Source organism: Aythya ferina (genome assembly GCF_964211825.1).
Source record: "Aythya ferina genome assembly, chromosome: 2".
Lineage (NCBI taxonomy): Eukaryota > Metazoa > Chordata > Aves > Anseriformes > Anatidae > Aythya > Aythya ferina.
The window spans coordinates 156021976-156031012 of record NC_140297.1 but is presented as its reverse complement, the minus strand read 5'-3'; the positions used below and the strand labels follow the sequence as shown (position 1 = coordinate 156031012).

At 39.3% G+C, this 9037-nt stretch overlaps 1 protein-coding gene across 1 annotated transcript in view; it reads left to right on the top strand.

Annotated features, from left to right (window-relative positions):
* Positions 1 to 1574: 1574 nt before the first annotated feature.
* Positions 1575 to 9037, top strand: part of FAM135B (family with sequence similarity 135 member B) — a 285977-nt gene continuing 278514 nt past the window's right edge. The window contains exon 1 of the mRNA XM_084510349.1: positions 1575 to 1666. The gene's annotated coding sequence lies outside the window, so the exon portion shown is untranslated. The remainder of the gene's footprint in view (positions 1667 to 9037) is intronic.

Sequence of the window (9037 nt, the reverse complement as noted above, 5' to 3'; positions counted from 1 at the left end):
AAAAAAATGAAAGAACAAAGGCCCCAGGATTGTGCTTTACTTCTATGAAATGGATGAACATTTTTGTACTGGATTGTACATAACCAGTTCACATAAAAATGTGTATTCAACCCAATCTGCATTGCATATCTTCAATGCATCTGTTCAATAAACCTTCAATTACACAACCTCTGGCTGATCTACAGTGTATCAATGCATTTATCAGTGCTCCACAGGTGTGATGCCTTAAAACCTTCAACAAATATATCCAGTGCTGTCTGTAGGTGCATTTAGCTGGGAAGACCAACAGGTTTACTCCTCCAACTCTCCAATGTACATCTTCTAGCTCTTCCTGGGCAAGGTTGAAGGGAGTGTTTTAGCACTGATGAACCCCTGCTATTTAACATAAGCCATACCAGGTCTTCCAGAAAGAGTAGCACAAACATTTTCCTTAAAACAAAACAAAACAAACAAACAAACAAAAACAGACTATGGGTGAATGTTCCACCTACAGATGTGCTTTGTCTCTCTGCCATGCAAATTAGTACCTCAAGGATACGTCTTCATCCTGGATCCTCTATTTCACTTCCTTTTCCTAGATTAAAGTAGAAGAGTATCATACATCGCACCAATGCAATAAGCCTTGCTGTAACTATGTGGCTTCACTGGAGATGGCAGCTAAATGGGTGAAAAACTGCCTTATTTGGGTTTTATCATCAATCATTAAAGCTTCCCAAAAGACAGCTTATCTAGAACTGCAATATTTTTCACACATGCAGCTTGAAACATAGTCATACTAGTGTGAGTCAGAATGGAAAATCAAAGCTTATATCACAGAGTTTGTATCTAGACGACCCAAGATTCATTCTGGGCAGTTCTACTTTACAATTTACACTTGTTCTGCATCTTAATGGAGGTGACCACCTCTGTGGAGGAGGCAATAGAACAAGTGACATCCTAGCTAGGCCCATGAAATTAAGCTGTCATCTATTAAAGTTTATTCTCCAGTATGTGAACTGTGACAGCTGAGGGCTCCAGTTGATGATCTTCAAAGGTCAGTAACACAACAGGCTGCTGTAAGACTGTGACTTGGGATTTTGAGCCTGATTCAAAGAGTGTGTTGATTTGCAACAATCTTTTTTCTGTGTGAAATGGTAATACAATGTTTTGCCTGGGTTATATGTAAATTTCTAAACAAAAAAAGAAAAAAAAAAAAAGAAAAGAAAGTGACTGAAGGATGCAGGAAATTGAGGGGGTCTTAAAGCCATGGTGCCAAGCTAGCTGGTGACCTTCTCAGCAGGAGCTTAATGACATTGACAGCAATTTGCAGCTGTTTGTCAAAATGTAAAGGTGAGACTTCAGCACAGAGCATCAGAAAAATTCCTTCCAGGTATGGTAATTAGGGCATAATTAGAACAATTTACAAAGAAAGCATGATGTACTGTTCCTCACCTGGGAACACAGAGATCTCTCCTCCTCATGCTATAGCTCAGCTGCATCCATCAGTCCAAGGGCCAGGCATTACATTGTTGTTCTTTTCCTGTTTCTGACTAATTATTTGGGAGAGGTTTAGACCTTTGCTTCACAGAAAGCCATGCTTTGGGAGAATAGAAACATAAAAAAATCTGAACAGGAGACCACTATTGCCAGGCGCTGAGCTTTTCCCTTTGCCCTCTTTCAACAAGAGGTAAGAGGCAGCAAGGGAAGAGGAACCTCTTCCATCTCACCAAATACAACCTCTTAAAACCTCTTCATTTTCCTTCTCTGAATGTGGCTTTTCACTCTGTTCTCCTCCTTATGTGGGTCACCATGTCTAAAGATGATTCCCTGTATATTTTATATATTGCTTTGGTTTTGATAATAAAGGATGTGGGTTTATTACTAATCTCAAACTTTCATGCTTAAACTGATAATGTTTCCATACTTTCAACTGTGGAAGAACAGAGTTAAATCCCTCATTTTGGCTAAGGGAAAGAATCACTTTGTGTTTTCTTTCATGCTACAAGCACTCACTTCCTTGAGGGTGTTTTTAATCCTACACAACTCTGTTTTGTTACATCTCTTTGAATACTCAGTAGTAAGAGTAGCTCATTCAGCACTAAGAGTAGCTTGGGAATTTATGTGGGTGCTTTTTTGAAGATTAAATGGCTTTCAGGAGAAAATCTTCCTTTTTATCTAAGTTTTTCCTCATCTTAAATGTAAGGTCCTAGCTTTTTGGAACATATTTCAGGGCAGCCTGAAATAGATTGTTCTTATCTTTATCTAATTTTCAGTGGAAAAATAGTCACAGCATTTCATTCTCTCTCCACCTCTTCTTCGCTTTATTTAGACTGAGTAAGCTAAGTCTCATTAAGTTCCTTTCCTATTTCATCCCTCACAGGCCTTTTACCACCTGTGCTATGCAGCTTTGTTTCAGGGTATTTTAAATCTCCACTACTCCAATTTCTATGAGACCGAGCAAAATAGTGTCGTGACAGGTATCATTAGCAAGATTAGATCAAAACTATCCATAGGGGATGTTGTAGGCAGAAATATCCAGCTCCCTACATTCTTCAAAATAGGTACCACTTGAACATCATAAGAGGAAACTGTATAAAATAACTTTCTTTCTATAATGTGTTGCTTTTTCAAATTACTATCCCTGATGGGCATGCTAAACAATGAAGCTGCACAGAACAGAATTGATTAGCATATCATTTGTTTCATAAGTAGATCCTGGGACTGTGGGTATGCTGTGAGTAATCCTGGGGATGCTAATGATAGCTGTTGTGGTGGTTTTACCGTGCTGGGCAGCTAAACCCCACAACCGCTCTCTCACTCCCCCTCCTTTAGATGAGGAGGGGGAGAAGTAAAGCAAAGAACAACTCACGGGTTGAGATAAGAATAATTTAATTAAAGGGAAATAATTATAATAATTAAATAAAGACTACCATGAACTAAACAATTTAACTAAGGGGAAGTAAAGGGGAAAAGAGGAAAAAGGGAGGAAAACAAACAAACAAAATAAATGAAAGCTATATGGAAGTGCAGAGGAAAGAAATTACTCTCTACTTCCCACAAATGAGCGATGATTGACCACGTCCTTGAAGCAAGGCCTCAACGCACGCAGCCGGTGTTCGAGAGGAGGACCGACGTCTTCTCAACGAGAGCCCACCCCTCCCCTCTTCTTCCTGTTTCCACCTTTTATTGCTGAGTGTGACACCACATGGTATGGAATATCCCTTTGATTGGTTTAGGTCAGCTGCCCTAGTGATGTTTCTCTCCTCACTTTTTGCCCACCCCCTAGGAGGGTTAGAGAAAGGCCCGATGCTGTGCCACTGCTGCTCAGCAGTAGACACAACACTGGTGTGATAACACTGCTGTTCCAGCTACAAGTACAGAGTACGGCACTGAATGGGCTGCTGCCGGGAAAGTTAACATTCCAGCCAGACCCAGTACAGCTGTGAGCAGAATTAAGGTGAGGATGGACTGTGCTTAAACATCAGCCCTCAGCAGTAGAGGAAGAGTTCAGGTGTTCCTCGCTGGCTATAGATGGGAACCTGTACTGAATAGGACACAGTATAGTAATCTAGAATGTCTGTGTCCATCTGGAAGAGTTCCACTGAATTTATTGCAGATCTCAAAGCTGAAACTGGAATAGCTATATCACGTTCATGATATAGACACTTTCATTGAGCTTGCTTACAAAACTGTGAATATGGTATTGCCACTAAGGCTGTTACAGAATTTAAAAGGCACACAGTAAAGTAATGAATTAAAATGCACACTCCACATGCCTCTCATGTGCCAGTGTCCCCAGGAAACATTGTTCTAGCAGTTGGTTGTGGTGCTCCCTTGTGCATGGAGGCCATTTACTCCAGGGCTGACCATGCTTAGCCATTAGGAGATGAGATCGGATGAGATGACAGCCTGTGCAGTGTTACATGTTTCTGTTTATGGTCTTTTTTTCTTATAGCATTTGCTGCTCTTGTGAAGCAGTATCACAGATGAGATCACTTTAGCTTTCCATGGGAGGAAGATCTAGCTGATGCAGCAGGTATTCAGAACAGGCATGTATATTAGGTTCAAATTCAGCTCCTTCATCTGTGGCTGTCTAAAATTTAGGAATCTAGCCTGAGTAAGTTATCTAGTAGTTCATGGAGAGAGAGGTAGCTCCAGGGGACAACACATCCTGTGGTAATATAGGGGTCTAAATTAGGCTGGAAGAAGGATTCTCTGGGGCGCTTATTTCTTCTGGCAGCTTTACCCTACCCGCCATGAACTTGGATGTTGGAGCCAACTTTCTGTTTTGTCTTTTTAAAGCCAAATTAGTAAGGAAGCCATTAATTAATAAGTCAATTAAGAAGGAAGAAAAAGCAGAAAAATAAGATAATGCTCCAAGGATGGAGCATTATGTTTTGTTTGTTTGTTTTGGCCGGGGAAACAACTCTGACAGAAATCTTTTAACAGTGTCTACGATGAAAAAGGCAGTGTTATTTCTGTTTCAGCCAAAGATAATGACTACATTTTGTGGTCTATTGCATTAATTTCTTTAATGAGCTTGTGCTCCTGAGAAGAGATGACAAACCTAGATGCAATTCCTGTCTGCTATAGGGCAGTTACAGCACATCGGCTGTCACGACACATCATGACACACATACAAAGATTTTACAGGACTTTGTGCAAGAAAGAGTCCTTTTCTCTATCTGTCATTTCCGAGAAAATAAGAAAAGTGATAATTAGGCCTATTTAAGAGGTCTGGTTTAGCATCATGTGTCTTTCACACAGGCTACTGGGAAGTTTTTATAAGAAAGAGATTTAGTTCATGATTAATCCAAACCTTATTTAAACCATGACCTCACTCATTCATTAATTTATTTCTCAATAGAGTCTGGAGTGAGGAAAATGATGTGTGTTTCTGTCACATAACGTGTTTACATCTGTAATCTCTTCCCATCAAAAATACCAACCTACAGACAAAAATCACTAGACCTAGGAAGAAACCCCAACTTGTGAATCTGAGTCTTGTGGGCCAGGACACATTTTATTTTGGAAGCATTTATTTCTCTTTTAAGTGTAATCATGCAAAAAGTTAAACATTAAAAACAGCAACAAAAGAAGATTATTGATTTATGTAACATCATAAAGGCATATCAAAACCCAAAGAACTTACCTCTGAAGTACATTTTAAGGGATGTACACTGCATAGTAAATTAATTTTACAGTAAAAGTATGGAAAAGTGGATTAATTTAAAGTTTGCTTATGAAACCTGAAACAGAAATACATAAATGGAAAAAAAAAAAAAAAAAAAGAAAAGGAAAGAAAATTGTTATGCAGGCATTACAGTGGAAGAGCTTACTGCTACAGGGGAAAAAAATCAGAGGTTATTCCCACAAAACTACACTTTTGTCCTGGTTTCATTAGTTTACAGAATTATATGCATAAATCTCATTGCCATCTATAAATATTAATGTTTTTCAAAAAGTCTAGATTCCTACGTCTAGACTGTGGATACTTGACTGAAACCACTGCCAATGTCTGTTTAATAAAGGTTTTTTTCTACAGAAAAAGAAAGGATTATTCAGGGTACTTTGTCCTTTCACAAGGTCTGAGTGCCAGTCTGGAGGACTCTGTCTCTCCACTGGCACACCGGCTCCTTAGAGGGAAGATGGATCAACTTTTTGCACTGGTGGATTGAGTCTGGACCTCAGTGTTCATCTGGATATTGGCTTTTCAGTCACAAAGTGATCCCAGATATAAGGATATCTGCTGTGAACAGAAAATATGCATGTGATAAAGAAAGCAAAGTTTCTTCATTTTAAGCCTTGATATACAGGCAGCCCAAATAAGGTACATACATACAATCAGGTCCCAAAACAAACAAACAAAAAAAAACAACCAACCAACCAACCAGAAAACATATTTCCTAGTGCAAATAAAGCCACCGGGACAAATTGTAAAGGAGAAAAAATGTATTTTGGTAATGAGATTGGCTATCTTTCAAATAAAACATTTTAGTTTATCTATCTGGCTTGATGCATATATGCTTATTAATAAAAAGTGAGCTAGATAAGTAATGATTATGAATTTCTGTGTTATTACAACTCTGAAGAGTACTTCAGGGGTCAGGAACCAGCAGTATGTGGGGATGTTGTAGACATTTTGAATGGGATGTCGTAGAGCTGTGCCTGACTTAGAATGAGAGCAACTGGGCACAGCACCAGTGAGGAGACGAAGGGTCCCAATGTGCTCCCAGTGGGCGCTTTGTAGGGTTGGGTCCCTAGTCTGGCAGCATCAGACTTCATGTCAGAGCAAGAGATAGGTGTCACCACTGGAAGGAACCTGGGAGCAATGCTGCATTTCATTTAATTCCTCAATGGTAAGGCTGGTGAAAGGACAGCAGAAATTAGTACTGTTTTGAGGTAGTAATGAGTCAACTAAATGAAATGAGGATAGCTTAAAAAGGCTTAGATCTTGTTTCTGATGTGTAAAGGAAGATGAAATGATCAAGGGAAGTTCATGGGCAGTGATATGCCCAGTTAGCTGCTGAGCAGGAAAGGAGATGAACTGAGGAGAGTGTTTTCACTGTGCACAGAGGGGGATGAGGCAGACTGAGACATGACTATTTTTGTACCTTAAAGTATAGGAAGTGGCAGGGCAAATTTTGGCTATGATCCAGTAGTAACCACAAATTATCTTATATAGACATTTATATAGAAGGAATAAATTTCTAACTTGGTTAAAATTAAAAAGCAATAACCTAAGTAATCGACTGGTTGATAAATCAGTGCAGTTCTGGGACAGAGATAGAAGGGAAAGAATCAAATGAGAAACATAAAATCATGAGTCCAGCTGGGATAACTCTGAAAAACATATGTTAATCACCTTTGCAAGAAAAGCCTCTACAAGTCATAGTTCCTAACACCACCTCCAGTTTTCCTGGTGCACAGCTGAGAGGTTGCCTTCATTTCAACTTTCACAGGACAGCCACATGAAATAATTAACTAGCCAGTAAACACATCATCAGCACAAGCTGCTCCAAATTAGAGTGACTAGAAATGATAGAATGATCTCACCCTCCTCAGATGTAAGTCAACTAGTAGAGAGGCCTATTTTTGTTAACACCACATGGCTTGAAATAAATCATATAGTCACAGAAACCATCCCTGGTGATGAGCCTGGACAAGGGGACACAAGGACTTTGGCAAGCAAGCATTGTCAAGTGCTTGCTTTTGTGTGGGTGCTCAGTAAATCTCTACTTGACTGCATCACTCAGGAGATACCAAACTCTTCAGACCCTGAATTTCCAGGAGCAAATTTTTCAGACCCTCATCTCTCTGTTCTTGAATAGGTTTAGAAGTACTTAAGTCTTGAAAGTCCTAATTAGTTTATATATTTATCCAGATCAAAAGTCTGTAGTGGTGATCATCTACTTCTTTTACTTTTTGTGATAAAAAGGCTTGAAGTATCCCTTACAAAATCTGTCCTTCAGCAAGATATAGAAGGAGGTATTATGGCACCTTTCATCCAATGGATCAGTGGTTATGGCAATTATGGAGGTTTGGGAGACTTAAACACTTCCTTTGCCTAAGGAAATAACATAGAACTATGCTCCAAATTCAAGGCAAAGACCTCAAACACTGGGTTTGAGGATGTTCACAAAAGTTCCCTTCATCTAGTTTAATGAAGTGGTTTCACTTTGCTTAAAATAGTGAAATACCCTTAAGGCCAGCAGTGAGAGTATGTTTGTCTTAATGGTAGCTCTCCCCTTGTCATGAAGAAATGGAAGACTTTGTTTTAGTCTTTGGTTCACTGAAACCTGAAAGAGGAAAGAAAAAATAATGAATAGTATAAAATAATGAGAATAGTATTTCAAGGAACAAATCCCTTCAAGTAGACTGAGGGAAGGAGATATGGATTAAGATCAACACAAGCAGGGCAAGGGAACTGGTCTTGAGAGTCTATCATGTGGTTGTTAATAGTCTCTTAATAGAATTTCTGGATGAAAGGCCTAACTGTGTCTATTCTGGCTTTGTTTTATGAGGAGCCTGAATACAGAAAGTACAGTTATAGGGTCCCTGTGCTTCCCTTTTCCTTCCCCCAAGTAGTACTCTTTGGTAGTACTGGAAGAAGAATTGTTACCTTAGGGGTCCTCCCTGATATGATCCAGACCCTCAGATATTCTGACCTCCCTAAGGAAAAATATGTCTTGATATATTGTAAAGCAGCAAATTAAGTGCCTGGAGTTACTATTGCTGTTTCTGGTGCATCATAGATAAAGGAGGAGCTAAAGAAGGATTTTGAAGCTTATGATTTTGAGGACCCTCATGCTGACATTCTATTGACTCACAGTAGAATATATGCAAACAGTGTATATACCAATGGAAATCAAATGTCTTACATGCAACAAAATATGGGAATATGTAACTGGAAGGGAATGCCTGGGTCCTTTAGTTCAATCCAGCCCTTTGAAAGCACCAGGAAGAGTCAAGTCAACGTTACATCTGGATGAGTCTAGAGAAGGTTTGTTGCATATCTGTAAATGCTCTGATATGTGTGCATGTATATGCATGTATGGATTCACCTGCATAACGCTGGTACCAGTTCCTGAAGACTGTATAACAATGAAAGAAAGTGATCAAGGATGAACTCCTGCAGTAGGAAGGAGTTAGTTATGGCAAATACAAGTGAATAAGACTAAAAACAGATTCTAGGTAACTATAGGTCTGATGGTATTCCTTAGCCATCAGAAAAGAGATCGTAAACCAGCATCTCTGATCTACAGTCACTGAGGTCCCTACCACCAGCTCTACAAAGCAGACAATGGGTGTGAAGGGTCTACTTGTCTCTGGGGGTCAGAGAGCACAACTGAGCAATGCGTGGAGGCATGATGACATACTTTAGATTTGAAACATTTCTTTCTTCTGAAAAGAAAGTGTCAAAAACAGTTGACCCATCCCTGAAAAACATATGCTAAGATGGATACTGTCTGACTTAAAGTGGGTCAGTAACTCCAGGGGGCATTTTAAAATAAATAAATACATGAACAAAAAGAAGCCACATTTGGTCTGAAAGTTT